At 45.4% G+C, this 25,983-nt stretch overlaps 1 protein-coding gene across 2 annotated transcripts in view; it reads right to left on the reverse strand.

Moving 5' to 3' along the window:
• Nucleotides 1-16,722, reverse strand: part of agpat4 (1-acylglycerol-3-phosphate O-acyltransferase 4 (lysophosphatidic acid acyltransferase, delta)) — a 204,465-nt gene extending 187,743 nt beyond the window's left edge. Inside the window, exon 1 of one of the 2 annotated variants that reach the window (XM_067988359.1) lies at nt 16,634-16,722. The gene's annotated coding sequence lies outside the window, so the exon portion shown is untranslated. Of the gene's footprint in view, nt 1-2,866; nt 2,928-16,633 lie in introns of those variants that run through there. The other variant, XM_067988361.1, reaches the window with a different exon arrangement.
• Nucleotides 16,723-25,983: the final 9,261 nt, after the last annotated feature.

Raw genomic sequence — 25,983 nt, forward strand, 5'->3', positions numbered from 1 at the left:
CTTCATAAAGCCATGCTGACTTTGTCCTATTAAATTATGCTTATCTAAATGTTCCGTTACTGTCTCCTTAATAATAGACTCCAAAATTTTACCCACCACAGATGTTAAGCTAACTGGCCTATAATTTCCAGCCTTCTGCCTACTACCCTTTTTAAATAACGGTGTTACATTAGCAGTTTTCCAATCTGCCGGGACCTCTCCTGAGTCCAGGGAATTTTGGAAAACTATCACCAAAGCATCCACAATCCCTACTGCCACTTCCCTCAAGACCCTAGGATGGAAGCCATCAGGTCCAGGGGATTTATCCGCCTTGAGTCCCATTATTTTACTGAGTACCATCTCTTGAGTGATTTTAATCGTATTTAGCTCCTCCCCCCCGAGAGTCCCCTGTTTGTCCAGTGTTGGGATATTCTTAGTGTCCTCTACTGTAAAGACTGAAACAAAATATTTGTTCAGCATTTTTGCCATCTCCATGTTTCCCACCATTAATTTCCCGGTCTCATCCTCTAAGGGACCTATGTTTGCCTTAGCCACCCTTTTTCTTTTTATATAACTATAGAAACTCTTGCTATCTGTTTTTATATTTTTTGCTAATTTCTTTTCATAATCTAACTTCCCTTTCTTAATCAATCCTTTAGTTACTTTTTGCTGTCTTTTGAAGAATTCCCAATCTTCTATCCTCCCACTAAGTTTGGCTACCTTATATGTCCTTGTTTTTAGTCGGATACTATCCTTGATTTCTTTACTTAGCCACGGATGGCTGTCATTTCTTTTACACCCTTTTTTCCTCAGTGGAATATATTTATTTTGAAAGTTGTAAAATAACTCCCTAAATGAACACCACTGCTCATGTACCGTCTTACCCTTTAATCTATTTTCCCAGTCCACTTTAATCAATTCCGCTCTCATACCATCATAGTCTCCTTTATTCAAGCTCAGTACGCTTGTTTGAGAATCAACCTTTTCACCCTCTAATTGGATATGGAATTCAACCATGTTGTGGTCGCTCGTTCCAAGGGGATCCTTAACTAGGACATTATTAATTAATCCTGACTCATTACACAGGACCAGGTCCAAGGTTGCCTGCCCCCTTGTAGGATCAGTTACATACTGCTCAAGAAATCCATCCCTGATGCACTCAATGAACTCGTCCTCAAGGCTGCTCTGCCCAATTTGATTTGTCCAGTTAATATGATAATTAAAATCCCCCATAATTATGGCTGTTCCCTTATTACATGCCCCGACTATCTCCTGATTAATACTTCTTCCAGCAGAGTTGCAACTATTAGGAGGCCTATATACTACGCCCACTAATGTTTTTTTTCCCTTATTATTCCTTATCTCCACCCAAACTGTTTCATTATCTTGATGCTTTGTCCCAATATCATTTCTCTGTATTACAGTGATTCCTTCCTTTATTAACATAGCCACCCCACCTCCCCTTCCTTCCTGCCTGTCCTTCCTGATTGTTAAATACCCTGGCATATTTAATTCCCAGTCGTTGTCACCCTGCAGCCATGTTTCTGTAATGGCCACAAGATCATACCCATACGTAGTTATTTGTGCCGTTAACTCGTCCATTTTATTACGAATGCTACGTGCATTCAGATAAAGAACTTTCAAATCTGTTTTGTGACGCTTAGTTCTTGCTTTTTCCTTTTTTAACACTTTACCTATTACTCCATACCTTCTGTCCCTTCCTGTTACGCTTTCCTCTCTCTCCCTGCTCAGGTTCCCAACCCCCTGCCACTTTAGTTTAAACCCTCCCCAACAGCACTAACCAACACTCCTCCTAGGACAGCGGTCCCGGCCCTGCCCAGGTGCAGACCGTCCGGTTTGTACTGGTCCCACCTCCCCCAGAACCGTTTCCAGTGTCCCAGGAATTTGAATCCCTCCCCCTTGCACCATTCCTCTAGCCACGTATTCATTTGAAATATCCTCCTATTTCTACTCTGACTAGCACGTGGCACTGGCAGCAATCCTGAGATTACTACCTTTGAGGTCCTATTTTTTAATTTACCTCCTAACTCCCTATATTCTGCTTTTAGGACCTCATCCCCTTTTTTACCTATATCGTTGGTGCCTATGTGCACCACGACAGCTGGCTGTTCGCCCTCCCCCTCCAAAATGTTCTGTAGCCGCTCCGAGACATCCTTGATCCTTGCACCAGGGAGGCAACACACCATCCTGGAGTCTCGGTTGCGGCCGCAGAAACGCCTGTCTATTCCCCTTACAATTGAGTCCCCTATCACTATAGCTCTGCCACTCTTTTTCCTCCCAGCCTGTGCAGCAGAGCTACCCGTGGTGCCAGGAAGTTGGCTGCTGCTGCCTTCCCCTGATAAGTCATCCCCCCCAACAGCATCCAAAGTGGCATATCTGTTTGAGAGGGGGATGGCCACAGGGGACCCCTGCACTACCTGCCTGCATCTCTTACTCTTCCTGGTGGTCACCCATTCACTTCCTGCCTGTATACCCTTTACCTGCGGTGTGACCAACTCGCTAAACGTGCTATCCACGAGTTTCTCTGCATCGCGGATGCTCCACAGTGAGTCCACCCGCAGCTCCAGCTCCGAGATACGATCGGTCAGTAGCTGCAGGTGGACACACTTCCCGCACACATGGTCGGCAGGGACACTGGTAGTGTCCATGACTTCCCACATCTTGCAGGAGGAGCATATCACGGGTGCGAGGTCTGCTGCCATGACTTGCCTTAGCTGAGTTACCCCTTTTAAATTACGTTGAAATTAGAAAATGTTAACTATACTAGGGACCTAGGTTCACTAAAAAAAAGCACTATCTGCTATAAAACCTGCAGATCTTCCCTTTCTTATTACTTTACTTACAGTAAAATGGTAGAAATACTCACCTGAACCTACTCACCAATCAGCTGCCTCCCCTGTGCCGCGTCACTTTCTGACTGGTGACGTCACCCCGAACTGCCGCTGGTCTCAGAGTCTCGCTCTCAGAGTAAGCTCTGGTCTCGCTCTCTCCGCGCTGTTTATATCTCCGCTCTGGTCTCGCTCTCTCCCGCCGCTCACCGCTCTCAGGTCCACTACCGCTCTGCAAGAAAAGCAAGGCAAAGCAGCACCTCCTTCCCCACTTCACCTAACTCCCACACGTACCGAACTCTCAGCACACTCTCTGTCCCTTGACTTGAGGCTCCTCCACCACTGCATCTGGGGTCCCCCTACCTGCCTGACTCACAGTCACATCCTCCTGTCCCTGACTACTAGCCAAATCTAAACCACGACTTAAGTGAAGGGGTGTGGCTTAAAGTTTCCAGGTGGCTCTCCCCCTCCCTGATACATCGCAATGATTGCACCTTGGACTTCAGCTCAACAACTCTGAGCCGAAGTTCCTCGAGTTGCAGACACTTCCTGCAGATGTGGTTGCCTGGGTTAACGCTGCTCTCCACCAACTCCCACATGCTGCAGTTACAGCACACCACTTGCACTGCCATCGCGATCTAAGCTTGTTTTATTTACTTAAAGATTTTATGTAATTATTTCATTTGTTTAATTTTAGTTATATTTTAAATTAATTTATCCAGTTTATGTTAATAATTTAATAAAGTATTAGCAAGTTATGGGTTCCTAGTTTAAACCACTCCCCAAGCAAAGAGTACTACTCAGCAACCAGTCACCAACCTGTTGTTCTCTGATGTCACTCTTTCATACTTCAGCTTGTGTTGGAGTTGGTCTCAGCTTTATATCCCCGCTCTGCTCTCGGTCATTGGTCCCACTCCTTTATATCCCCGCTCTGCACTCGGTCACTAGTCCCAATCCTTTATATCCCCGCTCTGCTCTCGGTCATTGGTCCCACTCCTTTATATCCCCGCTCTGCTCTCGGTCATTGGTCCCACTCCTTTATATCCCCGCTCTGCTCTCGGTCATTGGTCCCACTCCTTTATATCCCCGCTCTGCACTCGGTCATTAGTCCCAATCCTTTATATCCCCGCTCTGCTCTCGGTCATTGGTCCCACTCCTTTATATCCCCGCTCTGCACTCGGTCACTAGTCCCAATCCTTTATATCCCCGCTCTGCTCTCGGTCATTGGTCCCACTCCTTTATATCCCCGCTCTGCACTCGGTCACTAGTCCCAATCCTTTATATCCCCGCTCTGCTCTCGGTCATTGGTCCCACTCCTTTATATCCCCGCTCTGCACTCGGTCACTGGTCCCAATCCTTTATATCCCCGCTCTGCTCTCGGTCACTAGTCCCAATCCTTTATATCCCCGCTCTGCACTCGGTCACTAGTCCCAATCCTTTATATCCCCACTCTGCTCTCAGTCACTGGTCCAATTCCTTTATATCCCCGCTCTGCACTCGGTCACTGGTCCCAGTCCTTTATCTCCCCGCTCTGCTCTCAGTCACTGGTCCCACTCCTTTATATCCCCACTCTGCTCTCAGTCACTGGTCCAATTCCTTTATATCCCCGCTCTGCTCTCCGTCACTGGTCCCAATCCTTTATATCCCCACTCTGCTCTCAGTCATTGGTCCCACTCCTTTATATCCCCACTCTGCTCTCAGTCATTGGTCCCACTCCTTTATATCCCCGCTCTGCTCTCCGTCACTGGTCCCAATCCTTTATATCCCCGCTCTGCTCTCAGTCACTGGTCCCAGTCCTTTATATCCCCGCTCTGCTCTCGGTCACTGGTCCCAATCCTTTATATCCCCGCTCTGCTCTCAGTCACTGGTCCCATTCCTTTATATCCCCGCTCTGCTCTCAGTCACTGGTCCCAATCCTTTATATCCCTGCTCTGCTCTCAGTCACTGGTCCAATTCCTTTATATCCCAGCTCTGCTCTCGGTTACTGGTCCCACTCCTTTATATCCCTGCTCTGCTCTCAGTCACTGGTCCAATTCCTTTATATCCCCGCTATGCTCTCGGTCACTAGTCCCACTCCTTTATATCCCCGCTCTGCTCTCAGTCACTGGTCCCAATCCTTTATATCCCCGCTCTGCTCTCGGTCACTGGTCCCACTCCTTTATATCCCTGCTCTGCTCTCAGTCACTGGTCCCACTCCTTTATATCCCCGCTCTGCTCTCAGTCACTGGTCCCATTCCTTTATATCCCCACTCTGCTCTCGGTCACTGGTCCCATTCCTTTATATCCCCGCTCTGCTCTCGGTCACTGGTCCCATTCCTTTATATCCCCGCACTGCTCTCGGTCACTGGTCCCACTCCTTTATATCCCCGCTCTGCTCTCAGTCACTGGTCCCATTCCTTTATATCCCCACTCTGCTCTCGGTCACTGGTCCCATTCCTTTATATCCCCGCTCTGCTCTCGGTCACTGGTCCCATTCCTTTATATCCCCACTCTGCTCTCGGTCACTGGTCCCATTCCTTTATATCCCCGCTCTGCTCTCGGTCACTGGTCCCATTCCTTTATATCCCCGCACTGCTCTCGGTCACTGGTCCCACTCCTTTATATCCCCGCTCTGCTCTCCGTCACTGGTCCCATTCCTTTATATCCCCGCACTGCTCTCGGTCACTGGTCCCACTCCTTTATATCCCCGCTCTGCTCTCAGTCACTGGACCCACTCTATTATATGTTAATAAGGGAAGAAATCACTGTAATACAGAGAAAAGATATTGGGACAAAGGATCAGGATAATGAAACAGTTTGGGTAGAGATAAGGAATAATAAGAGGCAAAAAACACTCGTGGGCGTAGTATATCGGCCTCCTAATAGTTGCAACTCTGCTGGAAGAAGTATTAATCAGGAAATAGTCGGGGCATGTAATAAGGGAACAGCTATAATTATGGCGGATTTTAACTATCATATTAACTGGACAAATCAAATTGGGCAGGGTAGCCTTGAGGAAGAGTTTATTGAGTGTATGAGGGATGGATTTCTTGAGCAGTATGTAACTGAACCTACAAGGGGGCAGGCAACCTTGGACCTGGTCCTGTGTAATGGGCCAGGATTAATTAATAATGTCCTAGTTAAGGATCCCCTTGGAATGAGTGACCATAACATGGTTACATTCCATATCCAATTAGAGGGTGTGAAGGCTGGATCTCAAACAAGCGTACTGAGCTTGAATAAAGGAGACTATGATGGTATGAGAGCGGAATTGATTAAAGTGGACTGGGAAAATAGATTAAAGGGTAAGACGGTACATGAGCAGTGGTGTTCATTTAAGGAGTTATTTTACAACTTTCAAAAAATATATATTCCACTGAGGAAAAAAGGGTGTAAAAGAAATGACAGCCATCTGTGGCTAAGTAAAGAAATTAAGGATAGTATCCAACTAAAAACAAGGACATATAAGGTAGCCAAACTTAGTGGGAGGATAGAAGATTGGGAAGTCTTCAAAAGACAGCAAAAAGTAACTAAAGGATTGATTAAGAAAGGGAAGATAGATTATGAAAATAAATTAGCAAAAATATAAAAACAGATAGCAAGAGTTTCTACGGTTATATAAAAAGAAAAAGGGTGGCTAAGGCAAACGTAGGTCCTTTAGAGGATGAGACGGGGAAATTAATGGTGGGAAACATGGAGATGGCAAAAATGCTGAACAAATATTTTGTTTCAGTCTTTACGGTAGAGGACACTAAGAATATCCCAACACTGGACAAATAGGGGGCTCTAGAGGGGGAGAAGCTAAATACAATTAAAATCATAAGGAATTGGCACTCAGTAAATTAATGGGACTCAAGGCGGATAAATCCCCTGGACCTGATGGCTTACATCCTAGGGTCTTGAGGGAAGTGGCAGTAGGGATTGTGGATGCTTTGGTAATAATTTTCCAAAATTTTCTGGACTCGGCAAAGGTCCCGGCAGATTGGAAAACTGCCAATGTAACACCCTTATTTAAAAAGGGTAGTAGGCAGAAGGCTGGACATTATAGACCAGTTAGCTTAACATCTGTGGTGGGTAAAATTTTGGAGTCTATTATTAAGGAGACAGTAGCAGAACATTTGGATAAACATAATTTAATAGGACAAAGTCAGCATGGCTTCACAAAGGGGAAGTCATGTCTGACAAATTTGCTTGAGTTCTTTGAGGATATAATGTACAGGGTGGATAAAGGGGAACCAGTGGACGTAGTGTATTTGGACTTCCAGAAGGCATTCGACAAGGTGCCACATAAAAGATTATTGCTCAAGATAAAGAATCACTGGATTGGGGGTAATATTCTGGCATGGGTGGAGGATTGGTTATCTAACAGGAAGCAGAGAGTTGGGATAAATGGTACATTCTCGGACTGGCAAACTGTAGCCAGTGGTGTTCCGCAGGGGTCGGTGCTGGGTCCCCAACTCTTTACAATTTATATTAATGATTTGGAGGAGGGGACCGAGTGTAACATATCAAAGTTTGCAGATGATACAAAGATGGGAGGGAAAGTAGAGAGTGAGGAGGACATAAAAAACCTACAAGGGGATATAGACAGGCTGGGTGAGTGGGCGGAGATTTGGCAGATGCAATACAATATTGGAAAATGTGAGGTTATGCACTTTGGCAGGAAAAATCGGAGAGCAAGTTATTATCTTAATGGCGAGAAACTGGAAAGTACTGCAGTACAAAGGGATCTGGGGGTCCTAGTGCAAGAAAATCAAAATGTTAGTTTGCAGGTGCAGCAGGTGATCAAGAAGGCCAACGGAATGTTGGCTTTTATTGCTAGGGGGATAGAATATAAAAACAGGGAGGTATTGCTGCAGTTATATAAGGTATTGGTGAGACCGCACCTGGAATACTGCATACAGTTTTGGTCTCCATACTTAAGAAAAGACATACTTGCTCTCGAGGCAGTACAAAGAAGGTTCACTCGGTTAATCCTGGGGATGAGGGGGTGGACATATGAGGAGAGGTTGAGTAGATTGGGACTCTACTCATTGGAATTCAGAAGAATGAGAGGCGATCTTATTGAAACATATAAGATTGTGAAGGGGCTTGATCGGGTGGATGCGGTAAGGATGTTCCCAAGGATGGGTGAAACTAGAACTAAGGGGCATAATCTTAGAATAAGGGGCTGCTCTTTCAAAACTGAGATGAGGAGAAACTTCTTCACTCAGAGGGTAGTAGGTCTGTGGAATTTGCTGCCCCAGGAAGCTGTGGAAGCTACATCATTAAATAAATTTAAAACAGAAATAGACAGTTTCATAGAAGTAAAGGGAATTAGGGGTTACGGGGAGCGGGCAGGAAATTGGACATGAATTTAGATTTGAGGTTAGGATCAGATCAGCCATGATCTTATTGAATGGCGGAGCAGGCTCAAGGGGCCGATTGGCCTACTCCTGCTCCAATTTCTTATGTTCTTCTGTTCTTATATCCCCACTTTGCTCTCAGTCACTGGTCCCAATCCTTTATATCCCCGCTCTGCTCTCGGTCACTAGTCCCAATCCTTTATATCCCCGCTCTGCTCTCAGTCACTGGACCCACTCCATTATATCCCCACTTTGCTCTCAGTCACTGGCCCCAATCCTTTATATCCCTGCTCTGCTCTCGGTCACTGGACCCACTCCATTATATCCCCGTTCTGCTCTCAGTCACTGGTCCCACTCCATTATATCCCCGCTCTGCTCTCGGTCACAGGTCCCACTCCTTTATATCCCCGCTCTGCTCTCAGTCACTGGTCCCACTCCTTTATATCCCCGCTCTGCTCTCAGTCACTGGTCCCAATCCTTTATATCCCCGCTCTGCTCTCAGTCACTGGTCCCATTCCTTTATATCCCCGCTCTGCTCTCGGTCACTGGTTCCACTCCTTTATATCCCTGCTCTGCTCTCGGTCACTGTTCCCATTCCTTTACATCCCTGCTCTACTCACAGTCACTGGTCCCACTCCTTTATATCCCTGCTCTGCTCTCGGTCACTGGTCCCACTCCTTCTGCTCTTGGGTCTCTGCTCCAGCTCCTTTTATCTCCAATAACCACTAAAAACTGAAACCACTATCAAATGAACTAAATATGTACTGACTTACACTTGGCGCTCCTCCTTGCCTTATTTTGATTCTTCGTGCGGCTCCCTGTATGCTCCACTCAGTCTTAGTCTGTAGTTCTTTGGTTTAAATTATTTAGCACCTAATTCCCACAATCACCAAATTCCCAGTAGAAAGTTCTCACTCTGTTAGCGCTTCACTCCATTAGAGGTTCACTCTCTGTCTTTCCCAGCCCCAATTTCTATATTAAAAGGGGCCTACCGTCTGAAACAGGCAAGTGCTTTAGACACCCGGCAGTAGGCCCTCTTCAAAGTGGAGCTGGCTGCATCGTCAGTGTTAACGGGACGGCCTGTTAATGCCAGGTGAATCGAGTGAAAATCGACTCCAGAAGCTTCCCCACCAGCATGGGGAAAAAAATCCATGCATTCGTCAACCCAGAGAGCTTTCACATCCTCCCGAGTGGCTGCTCACCTAATGGCATTGCTTTTCCAATTGCTAAATTGTGAAATAATTTAAAGTCCAAGGGAAGATGTATGGAGAGTGCAAATAAAAACTTCTGTATCTTGTTTATACCTTACTGATACTCTTCTCCCATAGTGTCTCAGTTTCTGAATGTTTTAATCAGGTTTTCCCAGCTTTTCGAGTCTGTGTCCTACTCAAAATATAACATTTGCCAAACAGTTTCCAGGTGTTTAAACATTTTTTTTGTTAAATCTTTCCTATAATTATTTTTAAATTATGGGCCATGGTTTTTTAGGAGATTACTTCAGATTTGCTTTTATTCCCTTAATCTGTCCCACAATTTTGTTCCTCGTATTCTTATTTTCTGTTTGCCTTCTATTTTCACTGAGGGCCACAGCGAGCTACTTTCCTGAGCTTTTGATCTTGGGCACCTCCTTTTCATCTCAAAGATCTGATATTTTCTCTCCTTTAAAGATTTGAATCTCCCTTTTCCTTTGTACTTCCCTTCATTGTTTCTTTTCTAATCTGTTGTCCTTTTTCACTGCTCAACAGGATTTTCTCAGTAATTTAAATCATTATCCACACCCTCGAGCTCTAAAATCTTGACAGGATCTGCAACTTATTGTTCTTTGCCTGTGTTTCCCTCATGTGGAGATGCCGGTGATGGACTGGGGTTGACAATTGTAAACAATTTTACAACACCAAGTTATAGTCCAACAAATTTATTTTAAATTCCACAAGCTTTCGGAGGCTTCCTCCTTCCTCAGGTGAACGGTGTGGAAATGAAATTTTCGAATCCTTCGCATTTGAAAATCACAGAACAATGCCTGGTGATTACTGCCCGTTGCCAAGGCAATCACAGTGAGCAGACAGAAAGGTGTCACCTAAAAGGCCACCGAATATACAAACCCCTAAAAAAAAAGAGAGTAGAGAGAGAAGGGAGACAGTCAATGACCCGTTATATTAAAAACAGATAACATTTGTTCGCTGGTGGGGTTACGTGTAGTGTGACATGAACCCAAGATCCCGGTTGAGGCCGTCCTCATGGGTGCGGAACTTGGCTATCAATTTCTGCTCGACGATTTTGCGTTGTCGTGTGTCTCGAAGGCCGCCTTGGAGTATGCTTACCCGAAGGTCGGTGGCTGAATGTCCATGACTGCTGAAGTGTTCCCCGACAGGGAGAGAACCCTCCTGTTTGGCGATTGTTGCGCGGTGTCCGTTCATCCGTTGTCGCAGCGTCTGCATGGTCTCGCCAATGTACCATGCTCTGGGGCATCCTTTCCTGCAACGTATGAGGTAGACAACGTTGGCCGAGTCACAGGAGTATGAACCGTGCACCTGGTGGGTGGTGTCCTCTCGTGTGATGGTGGTATCTGTGTCGATGATCTGGCATGTCTTGCAGAGGTTACCGTGGCAGGGTTGTGTGGTGTCGTGGACGCTGTTCTCCTGAAAGCTGGGTAATTTGCTGCGAACGATGGTTTGTTTGAGGTTGGGTGGCTGTTTAAAGGCGAGTAGTGGAGGTGTGGGGATGGCCATAGCGAGGTGTTCGTCATCATTGATGACATGTTGAAGGCTGCGGAGTGCCAACTGCCGGCTCACAGTGGAAAGGATATCAAAGAAGATCGCGCATTTAGACACAGACATCAAGTTTTTACAGAGCTGCAAGAAAGCAGACAAGATCCCGAAAGGACTACAGATCACGAACCCACTCAAGTCCACATACAACTCGGATTACGCTGAGAGACTCTGCCGTCGTACCTCTCACACACTCCGCAACCATCTCGTACACCAACTCTACAGCAGACGCCGCAACCTCAAAACTAAGATAGAGTCCATACTCTCAACCTGTACTCAGGACACAGCAGACCAGCTATGATATACCGCCAAACAGATGAGGCAACGGAACTACGCTGCCCACATGAAAACCAAGAGCAGGAAGCTTGAGAAACTCGGCATCACCACCAGCATCGACCAAGCTTCCCCTGGTACCACGGTTGCAACCACAGGGAAGTCTATCGTCAATTTGTCCGACCACACCCTTCAACCAGACGAAATCGAAGTTCTCAGCCGAGGGCTCAATTTCTGCCCCACTACCAAAATGGACCCCACTAGTCTCGCGGCAGACACAGAGGAATTCATCAGGAGAATGAGGCTCCGGGAATTCTACTACAAACCCCAAGATTTCAGCAGCGAATCCAATGAGACAATCAACGATCCGGAACAGCAGACAGAGGGATCCGCGGTACAGCAACCGAAGAGGAAAGAGTCTCACTGGACTCCTCCAGAGGGTCGCTGCCCTCAGCTTGACATGTATGCTCAAGCTGTCAGGAAATGCGTCTATGCCAGATTCATCAGCCGCACTCGGAAGACAGTCCAGAATGTCACCCGAGCACAACGCAACGCCATCAAAGCTCTCAAGACCAACTGCAACACCATCATCAAACCAGCGGACAAAGGAGGAGCCATCGTCATACAGAACAGAACGGACTATTGCAAAGAAGCATACCGACAACTGGACAACCAGGAACACTACAGACGGTTACCCACAGACCCGACCAAAGAACACACCCATCAGCTCAACAAACTGATCAAGACCTTCGATCCAGACCTTCAAAACATCCTACGCACTCTCATCCCACGTACTCCCCGCGTGGGAGACTTCTACTGCCTCCCAAAGATACACAAAGCCAACACACCCGGACGTCCTATCGTATCAGGCAACGGAACCCTGTGTGAGAACCTCTCTGGATACATCGAGGGCATCCTGAAACCCATCGTGCAGGGAACCCCCAGCTTCTGTCGCGACACTACAGACTTCCTACAAAAACTCAGTACCCACGGACCTGTTGAACCAGGAACACTTCTCACCACGATGGACGTCTCGGCACTCTACACCAGTATCCCCCACGATGACGGCATCGCTGCGACAGCATCAATATTCAACACCAACAACAGCCAATCTCCAGACGCCATCCTACAACTCATCCGCTTCATCCTGGATCACAATGTCTTCACCTTCAAAAACCAGTTCTTTACCCAAACACACGGAACAGCCATGGGGACCAAATTCGCACCCCAATATGCCAACATTTTCATGCACAAGTTCGAGCAGGACTTCTTCACTGCACAGGACCTCCAACCAACACTATACACCAGATACATCGACGACATTTTCTTTCTATGGACCCACGGTGAGGAATCACTAAAGAGACTACACGATAACATCAACAAGTTCCATCCCACCATCAAGCTCACCATGGACTACTCCTCAGAATCAGTTTCTTTCTTGGACACACGAATCTCCATCAAAGACGGGCACCTCAGCACCTCACTCTACTGCAAGCCCACGGACAACCTCACGATGCTCCACTTTTCCAGCTTCCACCCTAACCACGTCAAAGAGGCCATCCCCTATGGACAGGCCCTGCGAATACACAGGGTCTGCTCAGACGAGGAGGAACGCGATGGACACCTACAGACGCTGAAAGACGCCCTAGTAAGAACGGGATATGATGCTCGACTCATCGATCGACAGTTCCGACGGGCCACAGCGAAAAATCGCGTAGACCTCCTCAGAAGACTAACACGGGACGCAACCAACAGAGTACCCTTCGTCGTCCAGTACTTCCCCGGAGCGGAGAAACTACGCCGTGTTCTCCGCAGCCTTCAACATGTCATCAATGATGATGAACACCTCACTATGGCCATCCCCACACCTCCACTACTCGCCTTTAAACAGCCACCCAACCTCAAACAAACCATCGTTCGCAGCAAATTACCCAGCTTTCAGGAGAACAGCGTCCACGACACCACACAACCCTGCCACGGTAACCTCTGCAAGACATGCCAGATCATCGACACAGATACCACCATCACACGAGAGGACACCACCCACCAGGTGCACGGTTCATACTCCTGTGACTCGGCCAACGTTGTCTACCTCATACGTTGCAGGAAAGGATGCCCCAGAGCATGGTACATTGGCGAGACCATGCAGACGCTGCGACAACGGATGAACGGACACCGCGCAACAATCGCCAAACAGGAGGGTTCTCTCCCTGTTGGGGAACACTTCAGCAGTCATGGACATTCAGCCACCGACCTTCGGGTAAGCATACTCCAAGGCGGCCTTCGAGACACACGACAACGCAAAATCGTCGAGCAGAAATTGATAGCCAAGTTCCGCACCCATGAGGACGGCCTCAACCGGGATCTTGGGTTCATGTCACACTACACGTAACCCCACCAGCGAACAAATGTTATCTGTTTTTAATATAACGGGTCATTGACTGTCTTCCTTCTCTCTCTCTCTCTCTTTTTTTTGGGGGGTTTGTATATTCGGTAGCCTTTTAGGTGACACCTTTCTGTCTGCTCACTGTGATTGCCTTGGCAACGGGCAGTAATCACCAGGCATTGTTCTGTGATTTTCAAATGCGAAGGATTCGAAAATTTCATTTCCACACCGTTCACCTGAGGAAGGAGGAAGCCTCCGAAAGCTTGTGGAATTTAAAGTAAATTTGTTGGACTATAACTTGGTGTTGTAAAATTGTTTACAATTGTATTTCCCTCATAATTCATCCCTCTCCCCTTTATGTGTTAAACTTGCATACTCTTACAAGATCATCTCTGCCATGTACCATTACTTGAACAACAGTTCAAGCAGGTAACCTACTCTCCAAGAATCTTGTAGTCTTATTCTGTAACTGGCTACTGGGAGTCGGGGTTGCCAGCCCTCCAGGATTGTCCTGGAGTCTCCAGGAATTAAAGATTAATCTCCTGGACACTGCTGTGATTAAACCAGGAGAAAAATCGTAAGGGGCACAAAAACAAGTTTTTTTTTTCTATTTTCTTTGAACACTTTCGTTTATTGGTTATAAAAATATTGGAGATGGGGAAAAAAGGCTGTTTGACTGGGCGGGGTGTTTGGAGGCGGGAGATTATGTGATGAAACCTCCAGGGTTGTCAGCCCTAACTGGGAGGTGTGTAAGAGAGACTGGTAAGTATCCTGGTTAAGTATACAAAGCTTCACTGAAGTCAGGAACTTGCCACGGAAGGGAAGGGTGGTGGGTCTGCAGAGAATATGACTCTTTCTTAAACTCTAGGTCAAATTCCTTGATCCACTATACACAGGCACAAGTTTTCATTCCCTCAGCACCTCCCATTTACAAGCCAGCCTCACTAGGTGTGATACCTGTTCAGTTAGGTAAAATAAAATGCATTTAATGCACGTCATTCTCTGAAAAATGAACACAGCTCCATATGTGTAAACAGGTTTGCAATTTGTGCATAAATAATAAATGGCACCTTTAGCATTTTTCCAATGTCCTCAGCTCTGTATTTAAATAATATTTTAAGCTTCTGTAATTCTGATACCTTTATTTTAATTATCTTATTTTACTCCATCCATTTCCTTTCCATTCCCCATTCTAAAATCGCTTTCTTCGTAGTCTGAACAAACTCATCTCAGTTTCCCCTTCTGCACATTTTGGTGCAATTTTTCTTGTTTGCCAAACCAATTCATATTTTACTCACTCAGTATTGAACAAATATGCCTGTGCCATTACTTGATTCGGCTACAATGCATGGACTCCTGGTATTTCATAGAGTTACGTAGCATTTACAGCACAGAAACAGGCTATTGGGCCCAGCTGATCTATGCCGGTGTTTGTGCTCCACACGAGCCTCCTCCCACCCTACGTCATCTAACCCTATCAGCATATCCTTCTATTCGTTTCTCCCTCATGTGCTTATCCAGTTTCCCCTTATATGCATCTATGCTATTCGCCTTAACTACTCCATGTGATAGCAAGTTCCACATTCTCACCACGCTCTGGGTAAAAAAGTTTCTCTTGATGGCCAAAGATTTTGTGAATGTTTTCAACTTGGCTTGCTTGCCAACTGCAATCAGTCACCCTGCATTTGGCTAGCAGTCCATTTAAAATGTTAACCCCCTCCCACCTCTGCCTTTTTAGCAGCACTGGACCCCAAAATGCCTATCATCCACCATGGTTAAGGTGTAAATAAAGATTAATACATCAGATGACGTATTCCCTTCATTTGTATGCCGTGCCAATACACCCACCCAAATATGAGTAGCTGTATTCACTGCCCCTCCTCCCACCATCACTCTGGAGGAAAATCCCAGAATGGCCTGGAAACCACAGGGAACTGGAACAGTTTCCCAGCCAATTTACCTCCCCCGTCCACCCCAATACTGTCTAAAAACAGTCGGTAAAAAGGAGGAAAACCTAACCCATAATCTTGTGGCATTCAAATAAAATGTACCTAATTTGAACATCAGTGCAATTCTATGAATCATGTACAAACACATTGAAAACCTTATATAAATATAACCAACCATCAGATCTGCAGATAAACAACCTACTTTACAGACACATACTACTTTAATCAGATGAACCTGAACCTAATCTCTACCTCTTCACAGAAACTGTACATTCTTCTATCTATCTGTTATTCTCCTGTGCTATCACAGATAGGTGTTCCCACAAACCTTATACTCCATGAGGTGCTGGTACACAGCATGTTATTAGTCAAGCAACTCTTCAATTTTAGATCATTGTGAAATAAGAACCTACCATAATTTTCTAAAATTATTTTGCTACCATGTATCTTGCACCAAAATCCCTCAGCTCAGATACTTGTACATCCATATAATCCCAACTGTCAATATAGACTCATGGCAACTCAATAGCTTACAAATGCAGTTAGAGTCTCAGACACCAGAACTTGCTGCTCACCCATCTGAGAACTGAACGATCTCTTCAGCTTTCCAAATAGGTGCAGTTCTACTTTTATCATCACACCTGCAAAAAAGAATATTTCTGTACCTTTCTACTGATCACTATTGTGAAGTAGAATGAAAGGAGGTGCAGGACATTTCTCAAGTTCCAGATTTTTGGAACATAGGAGCAATGTTACTGTTGCTGGGATTGAACACAGTTTTAAAATAGTTAACTCAAAGGGAATGAGAAATGGCCAACCTTCTGCAAACACACAAATATCACCATCCCATAAATATAAACTCTAGAACTTTGCAGGATTTAAATCCACCCCATGGGTTATTTTTGTAAAAGGGTGGAGCGTAATGTAAAACAGAACACCCTTCACTGGAAAAGAAAAGTTAAGAGCTCAATAAACTGATCATGTTGATATCGTACTGCCCTTGTGGATCCATGAGGCATCAGAGTAAAAAAACATGATATAAAGCCTGCCCACAACTCTGTTAGATTTATTAAAGACTCCACAAAATCAGCTACCGATTCCTTACCTGCCAGTGCAGTGGCTAAAAGCTTTTTCCACGTTACTTCTGTTCTGTGACTGATTTCCTGTCTCTCTCTCTCTCTCTCTGGCATATATTTAAGACATTCCGCTCTTGCCTATCACAGAGGAAGTAAAGTGGCAAAAGTTAACCATTCAACCAACCAGCGGCACTAAAGTAAACATCGAGAAGGAAACCTATCCTGTGCTCTTAAAGGAGAAGGCCACCCTATATAATATTAACACTTTGCTCACTGAGATAATCCTGTTCCCATTCTTCTGACCTGTGAAAGTTATGCTGTTGATAAATTTAATACTTCTCCTCTGATTTTAAAAGAGACCAAACTAGGTTTGCCTTGTGGGATAAGGAGTGGGGTATGTCCTCTTTTTTTTCATAAAATATACTTTATTCATAGAATTTGCACTATACATACAATACAGTTGTCATATCACATTCCAAACATACACAATAGAGATTATACAATTTGCAGGTTACATCAAGTACAGTTCAGTGAACACATTGTACATAATTACAGTTCATGACACTCTAGGGTGCCTCGTTGCATTACAGTCACTACAGATTATTGATTACAGATTCATTACAGGTACATGACAGATTCATAACAGGTACATTACATTACATCAATTTGAATTTTACATTCTGCCCGAGGGGGTTTTTTCCTGATTGCAGCCCTTTGGAATACAATGGCGGGAAGGTTCTAAACGGTTGCCATTCCCCACAGAGCCTTTGCGGCGGCCGCACCCGTCCTCAGTGCATCTCTGAGCACGTAGTCCTGGACCTTGGAATGTGCCAGTCTGCAGCACTCGGTCGATGACAGCTCCTTGCACTGGAAGACCAGCATGTCCTCGATGTTTAAGGGCAGCTTTAAACAGTTGGGCCTAGAAATTCAATCACACCTGAAAACAGGCACACAGGGGTCAGGGACCACGTGAAATTCATGCTAGGACCTCATTATCATGTGTCAGGTGGGGGGGGGCGAGAAATCAGGCATCTCTGACTCCACTTAAAGACAGTCAGCATCTCTTAAACGGGAGGCACACTGTGGCTGCAGGCAGCATGAAATGTTGAAAGATGCAAGATAGCCTCAAGAGGTCCAGAGAAGGCACCCAGGTTCTCCAATGCAGCGTTGGTGGACAGGAGGAGGGAGATGCTGTTCCTCCGGTGGGGGGGGAGCGGAAAGCCCTCAGGCAACACCTCCGCCGCCAGTGGGAAGAGGTCGCTGAGGAGGTTAATCCCAGGAGCTTAGGTCCAGGACATGGCTGCAATACCAGAAAAAGTTTAATGACCTCTCCACAGTTGTCAAGTTAAGAATCCTACTTCTCACCTCAATTACTCTCTCTTCACAGCTGCACCACCTGCAGTCTCACTATTCACAATACTCCCCTCTGCGTCTCTTCACTCTTCTACAATCACTGCACCACACCTCATTCCACCTCCTCCTCACACACTCTGCACCTCCTACTCTCACATCTTGCACACATCTGCACTATTTGACCATGACAGGTACATTCTCAAAACAGCTCACAAGGCTGTCACTAATATCCTGCCTCCTATCTTGAGGAGAAGGTCACACCCAACATGAGGCAGCAAGCAGAGGCCAGAGAAGCCAGAGGTCGTCTGCACATCCTCTCCCCACTTAAGGAGGATGTGCTGGATATAACGGGCAGGGAGCGACTCATGGCTGTGGCAAGTGGCAATGCTGGTGATGTTGCGTACAGTTTCATCACACCCTACCCTCTTTTACCCTTCTCATTCTATCTCATCCTACCCATTCTGCATGACAAATTGCAGCTGCTTTCATCATCTCTCTCTGCTCTCCCTTCACAATAAAAAATAAACCTTGTTCCACTTTTTCATCTCAGGCACTGAAAATGTCAAGGCCTCTGTGCCAGTGCAGGAAGAGGAGGGCAGCCTTCCTGAAGATGCATCACTCGATCTGACTAAAGCAAGCACTGGCCCAGAGACTGGTACCATGCGTACTTTCGGGGGTTGGTAAGAGAAGGGGTTTTCACGTGTTGGGATAGTGGGGAATTCGGCCAATTTCCCTAGCTCCGACCCCCATGTAAATGCAGTGGCTCATTCAAAGCTCGGGTAGCTGATAGCACTGGTAGGGGTTGGGGGGATGAGGTAAGTATAATTTCCACCTGCTAGTTAAGGGCGGGCATCTGGCAGTAGGCTTCTCCACCCCATTTTCTCTGCTCCATTGCCATTATAACCACCCGATTTCAGGCGGTATAGCAGAGAACAATCCAGCCAGCCAGTCAGTGACAGTCTGGAACTCAAGTCTTCATCTTACTAAAGAATGTTTTACCCTGATCTGCACCTGAGGATTCAACATTCCTCGGGCACAGGCCCAAGGAAAAGAGGAGTGGAGTCTTTTACGTCAGGTCTTCATCCCCATTGCATTCTGCTGGGATTACCTTGGACTTTCCCTTGTGGTGCAACTGGACCTGGGCCTAGTAGTAGGAGCAGTGCTGGTATTATGATGAGGTGGGAGGGGGCGTTTCTGGCCTCCAGCCTCATTATCCTGTGGCTACGCACAATGGGTGTCCTAGCACAGGGGCGTCCCAATGAAACTTGCCGCTCTGGACAGCCCTGGGCCCCCACTAACCAGAGAGCCTGCAGGGGTCTTGTGGCAGCTACAGAAGGCAGGCAAATTTACATAATATATTTTAAGACCCCCTTCCCAAGGATATTTTGAGTCAATTGGGGCCTGTTGACTACATTACAACAGTGACTACACTTCAAAAGTACTTCACAGACCTTGAATTAGTTTGAGATGTCCTGAGGACATGAACGGCTCTATTTAAATGCAAGCTCTTTCTTTCCTTCTAAATCAGCAGCCAGAAGGCCCAATCATGGAGGCCCCATAATGAACTACAGGCCTAAGAGGACTGTGGTTACCCTCAAATTTGCACCTGGTATCCTGGTATCAGGCTGGCGTTCCCCTGGGTAATGCACTCAGACAGGAAAATCTGCTCTATTTTGTCTGTGCTCCTTCTGGCCCCATGCAAATAACTTGAAACTTAGCACTGCTGGTCCTCTTCAGCCATATCGCCAAGCACGCTGGGCCCAGCTGTCTCCCAAAATGGTGGTTGGGTCCAATGTATGTCACAGAACCCCTATTTGCATATTTAAAGGGCCTACCACCTGAAATCGGTGGGCACTCTGGCCTCTCAGCGGTAGGCCCATTATAGGAAGGTGTCAGCTGGAGTGGGATGGGGTGGTAGGGTAGGTTTTTCCCTGCAATTTGCAGGGCGCTAATGCCCCATTACCAACCGGTGGAGCCGGTGAAAATCTCCCCCTCCCTCACCACCTCCATGTCTTTGATAAGGTGCCTTGCCCAACTGCTTTCTGACCGTGATTGGAAAAATCACATAGTCACAGTTTCCAACATATTCCCTCGACAGGTGAGGCTCATGTTAGTTTCGATTCTCAGAAGATATTTAAATTTGATTTTAATTTAACTGCCTGATTAGTCCTGGAGTCCTCCCAAGCTCCCACCAGAAGTTCGGCAGAAATCCCGGAGAAATGGCATAAACAGGGTCCGCCTGCTCCCCCGCCACGGAAATTCTACCCTAATGATTTTAGTCTACTACAATGATACTGTTGCAGGCCAGGGAGGCAGTATCAGCACAGGCAGATGAAGGACAGGCGGGATATCTGGGAGCCATTTTTTCTACAGAAAAAGCCTCACTGAAAATACTGTGAAAGTCTGCCCAAGAGACACTCATTTGTGGAGTAACGCAGGGAACAGAAGTGTTGAGCAGCCTCCAGATACCAGGTAACACTGGAGTTATTGCTGAAGTATAGAAGGGAGAAATTGATGAAGAAACAGTGCAGCCTAGGAGAATAAAAGTGAAGAGAGAGAGAGAGAATGGTGATAGGAGGCTCACAGATGAGATATGGGGACGGTTCTTTCTGGTGTGAGAGCAAAAGGATAAAATTCTTCCCGATCTCTCGCTGTAACTTCAGCAGAAATCCTGGAGTAACTGGGCAAAAGGCCTTTTGTGATGAAGGGCACTGTGAAGTTATATTTCTTCCATTTCACTAGAAGCTCAGGCTGGATCTGGAGTGCAATAAAATGGCTATTCTCCTTTCATTCTCTTGCCAATACAGCATCTATGAAATAGGAACATTATGGTTGTCCATAAGACCATAAGAGATAGGAGCAGGAGTAGGCCATTCGGCCCCTCGAGCCTGCTCCGCCATTTAATGAGATCATGGCTGATCTAATTTTTACCTCAACTCCACTTTTCCGCCTTTTACCCATATCCTTCGACTCCCTTGCTGATCAAAAATTTGTCTAACTCAGCCTTGAATGTATTCAATGACTCAGCCTCCACAGCTTTTTGGGGTAAAGAATTCCAAAGATTCATGACCCTTTGGAAGAAGAAGTTCTTCCTCATTTCCGTCTTAAACGCTGCTCCATAAGTTTGGCAGAAAATTGTAGGCTTATTCGAATTTTTCTTAGCCAAAGAAAGCATTCTTCAAAAGGCTGATGATATTTTTTAAAAGCTGCAATGGAAATTATGCCCCACACTAAGTGAGCTCGGGGCCCAATCCAGGCCAGAAGATTTGGGTTAATGTCTCAACCAAAGGAAAAAACTCCCACAGAGCAGCATTCACTCATTTCTACACTGGATTGTCAGCTGGGATCACATGATCAAGTCTTGGAGTAGGGCTTGAATCCTCAAACTTCTGTTTTAGAGGCAAGAGTGCTCCCATCTGAGCCAAGCTGACCCATCTGGGTGTGTCATTGTTCAATTCCTGTGCAGTGAGCAATTTTCAAATCCAGAAACTGCAGCAAGTAATCAGGTTTGCACAATGACAGTGGGCCGAATCTTGCTGGAAAAACGTCATGTTAGCAACGCACGCTGTTATTAATGCTCAAATCGGGCAGCAAGTTCAGGGGATTAAGAGATACGGCGTGAGTTGTGAATCTCCAGAACTTGCTGGTCGATTTACGCCCCTCCACCGTTTGCTTTGCGCACACAGCATCTCGCACTTAGCCTCCCCGTTATTTTTAAGAACTTGCTGGATTTGCACATTAATTGCCCATTAAACTTGCTGCAGAAAGTTAGGGTTAGTGATTAAGAGCTTAAGTATCCTTTTAACGACGTGATAATTGTTAATACAATACCAATCAACCTCTCTGCCCCAGAAAGGGAACAATTTAAACTATTGAGTCTCATTCCTGCATGTAGTAAATTCTTAGAGATTTAAAATTTTTCAACTTATTAATTTTTTTCTTACATTTCCTTTCTGTCTCTTTTTTCTCTCTCTTCATCCAATCTTTCTTTCCCTCTATTTATTTTTCTTTCCATACCTGATTTGACTCCAATTCACCCTCCTTCTCCGTCGTTCCTCTGTTTCTTTCCCAATCCTCAAATATCATTGGTTAAGGAGATCCACTGTTGGTCCCATCGTTCACTAAGGTCCCAGATGCCCCATTGTCCTCACTGTGTCGTTATCAGCTCGCACTTCCAGCAAAGTACAGGGCAAAAAATTTTAGAGCTGAAGGGTGCAGGGAAAAGTCTAACTAATGGTGTCCGCCGTCAGATGCCCCATTCCAGCAAGATTTGGCTGTATAGAGTTCCTATTGTCCAGGAACCCCAGCATAAAACAAGAACCTTTGCACAAACATAGTGAAACATCAAATTACAGAGCGTGTACATCATTCAAGATACAAAGCATTCTGATTCATTTCCCTTTTGTTACACGTGCTGCAAAATTTCAAAATGGATCATTTCCCATTTTAGTGTGACTTTGGAACCAAAATCACACACTGAATGACAAAAAAAATAACAATACAATTGAAGGGATGTATTTAAAATTTTAAACTTCTATTTTTAGGAAATTTTAGGGAGCACTGAATGTAGCAAATGTGATACATTAGCACAATTTAAATAGGTTGCCTGGTTGGCCTATCTCAATAATGTATACAAAATGTTTGCAAAATCATTGGAAATATAACGGGGAATTTTAACTCCCTCCACCCAGCGGAAACCACATGGAACAAGAGTTAAAATCCAAGCGGCATACTTACCCTCCATAAACTAGAGCTCAACTGCTGCCCGTATTCTAACCCAAACACAGTCCGATCACCCATCCACCCTTGTGCTCGCTGATCTACATTGACTCCTGGTCCACCAACAGCTCAATTTCAAAATTCTCATCCTTGTATTCAAATCCTTCCATGGCCTCGCCCCTCCCTATCTCTGTAATCTCCACCAGCCCTACAACTCTCTTATGAGGGATTTTGAAAAGCAAATAGGGAGAAACTGTCTTCACTGGCACATGAGTCAGTAACTAAAGAACACAGATTTATGATAATTGGCAAAAGAACCAGGAGTGAGATGAGGAGAATTTTCTTTAAGCAGCTAGTTGTTATGATCTGGAACGTACTGCCTGAAAGAGTGGTGGAAGCAGATTGAATAGTAAAGGGAATTAGATAAATACTTGAAAAGGAAAAATTTGGGGAAAGAGCAGGGGAATGGGACTAATTTGCTAGTTCTTTCAAAGAGCCGGCACAGGCATGATGGGCCGAATGGCCTGTTGCTGTGCTGTATGATTCTATAACTCTGAGTTCCTCCAACTCTGGCCTCTTGTGTATCCCTCACTCTCTTCGCCCCACCATTGGCGGCTGTGCCTTCACCTGTCTAAGCCCTAAACTCTGGAATTCCCTTCCTAAACTTCTCCGCATCTCTCCTTCATTAAGTCGTAATCCTACCTTTTTGACCAAGTTTTTAGTCATCTGCTTCTCAGGCTCAGTGTCAATTTTTGTCTGATTATGCTTCTGTGACGTGGGATGTTTTTACTATGTTAAAGGTGCCATATAAATACAAGTTGTTGTTGTTGAGACTCTTACAGGAAGACAAAAGTGGACGGATGGAAACGCAAGACATTTCTCATTCCTCTTATTTTCACAGATGCATGAAGCAAAAAAGATGCTGCAGAGAGAGAGAAGGAAGCAATGCCAGAAACTTCAATATCTGGCACTGCCCACAGGAATAATCCAAGACTTTTGTTAGGTGAGGGTATTAAGGGTTAGGGAACCAAGGCGGGCAAATGGAGTTAAGATACAGATCAGCCATGATCTAATTGAATGGTGGAACAGGCTCGAGGGGGTTGAATAGCCTACTCCTGGTCCTATGTCCTAAGTTCCTAACCCCAGATGATTTTTCCCCTCTGTGTCACAAAGCAGGTGAGGCCTCCTCTTATTAGTCCCATTCAAGGCCTCCTCTTCTATAGCAGGTCTAATTAGGTTCCAGGATTATAAAATGCACTAAAGACAATATGGAACCAGTAAACTTAATTCATACTGTGGTTCTGATAAACTGACAAGTGATTCCCTTCAAAACTGACAAGTAAAATTAAGTAACAGCAACTTGCACAAATGTGTTTTTTTTGTTAAATGTAAAATGTACAAAAGTTTGTTATCAGTGATAGTGAATATTGCCATGTTCATGTTACATTACATTAAGCACTGGTATCGTATAAAGCTATAGTCATCATCTAACATTTCTTTGTGAGTTAATGGTGGAGCATTGCTCGGGAGTCACTTTTTCTGTTTATATTGGTGGACCGTTTCCTGCTGTAGTTCTCCAGTGCTGCACCTAGGAAGTGGTTGAGAATGAATGTTCAGTCCTACCACAAACATAGTATTTAATGAAGGTTTTGACCACCCCAGTGAGAACTCCAAATTGAAGGAGGTTTACACAAAATACAGAGAGATACTGGGCAATCCATTCACTTTAATTTTTTGTACTAGTTTTCTTCCCTGCAATCCAGAAGGTGATGACTCATACAGGAGTACAGTTCCACAAGTACTGACCACCCCACAATAGCTCTCCCTTGCGGCCATTCTTCATGGAGGTAAGCCTGATCCTGTCCTCACCCAGGGCACAGATTTACGTTGTTTGCTACTTATAGCAAAGGCATAAACATGTTCTTGAGACACATGCTTATGATTTTGTTGTACGTAGACAACAGTGGAAATCTACCTCTTCCCTCGATGTCTAGACATGCAAATTTTCCAATGGGGGTTCATTAAAACCAATCAGGGAAGCAGGACTGTAAAGGTTCAGGCTCAGAAGGCAGAACACCACTAAGGTTGAAACATATGAAAGAGAAGATAAGTGGCTTCACAGATAACACTTGGTCCCTGTGATCTCCTGAAGTGCTTTCAATCACCTGAAAGGGTTGGAGAGGAATTGTCCAGAGTATTTTTTTTTCCTACTGGCCCTGGGTTTGCCTCTTGTCTTTTGCCTCTCCGAGGAGATTACATGGCTGCGAGGGTGGGGGAGGTGTGTGGGAAGTTGTGGTGGTGGGGGGGGGTGGACTATTGGTTGTGTCTAGTCATGATGCTCCAGCCATCATGAATGAGGGGCAGGCATGGTGGACCAACTGGTCTTTTCCTGCCTGTCATTCTGGTACGTTCATAAGATAAGGTAAATGAGGAAATACTGATTAAACTATATCGAGCTTGGGTTTTAAAAGCTTAGATTTTGTAAGAGGAATGATAGACAGGAGTAGGAAGGAAATTCTACAGTTAGGAGGTCTTGGGAAAGAGCCAGAAACTGCTATATTTTGTCATAACCCTACTTTGTTACCAAGATCACAAGATAGATTCAGATCAAGAAAGTCCTTTGACCCATTTGATCGCATTCTTTCATAAAACCAACCCTACCGTTTTCCCATTTCAGCACCTTGTTCTTTCTTAAATGTGTGGAGTGTCCTGTTGCGCTCCCTTGTGATATAATGGCCCAGAAATTGCTTAGAAAGGAATGGTGAGCTCAACAGCGCTCACCATTCTTAGTGGCGAAATTGAGGAGCAAGTTTGCACGTGCACAGTGAAACGTGGAAATCCGGAGCTTGGCCCTCCTTGTTCGCCGGTGATATGAGAACTTCGAATTAAAGGGGCAGCGCACGCTGCAATCAATGAAATCATTGAACCAACATCAACTTGCTTCTGGAAACCAGTAAGTATGAACTAAAATACACATTAAAAATCAGGGCTGCTCTGAACTGGCGATAGGAACCTGGCCTGCAGCCATTTAAATTTCTCGCATTATTAATGAAGCCAGGATTTGGCCGGAAGGAGCTTTTTAGCTGTTAGGGAGTTGTTTAGAAAGTCTGAGAGAGCCGTGTGTCAGAATTTTCAATTTCTTTTCAGATTTATGTGACTTCAAGAATCCTGGAAGTGTGTAAAGAGGCCTGTATGGGGAAAAAGGAGTAGGTAAAACAAAATGCCTTTTCCACTACTCTGGATCCCACTGCTTTTTTATGTACTGTACAGAACGGACTTGAGACGCAGCAAACAAAAAAGAGTCAGG

This window comes from Heptranchias perlo, chromosome 8, assembly GCF_035084215.1.
Source record: "Heptranchias perlo isolate sHepPer1 chromosome 8, sHepPer1.hap1, whole genome shotgun sequence".
Taxonomy (NCBI): Eukaryota; Metazoa; Chordata; class Chondrichthyes; order Hexanchiformes; family Hexanchidae; genus Heptranchias; species Heptranchias perlo.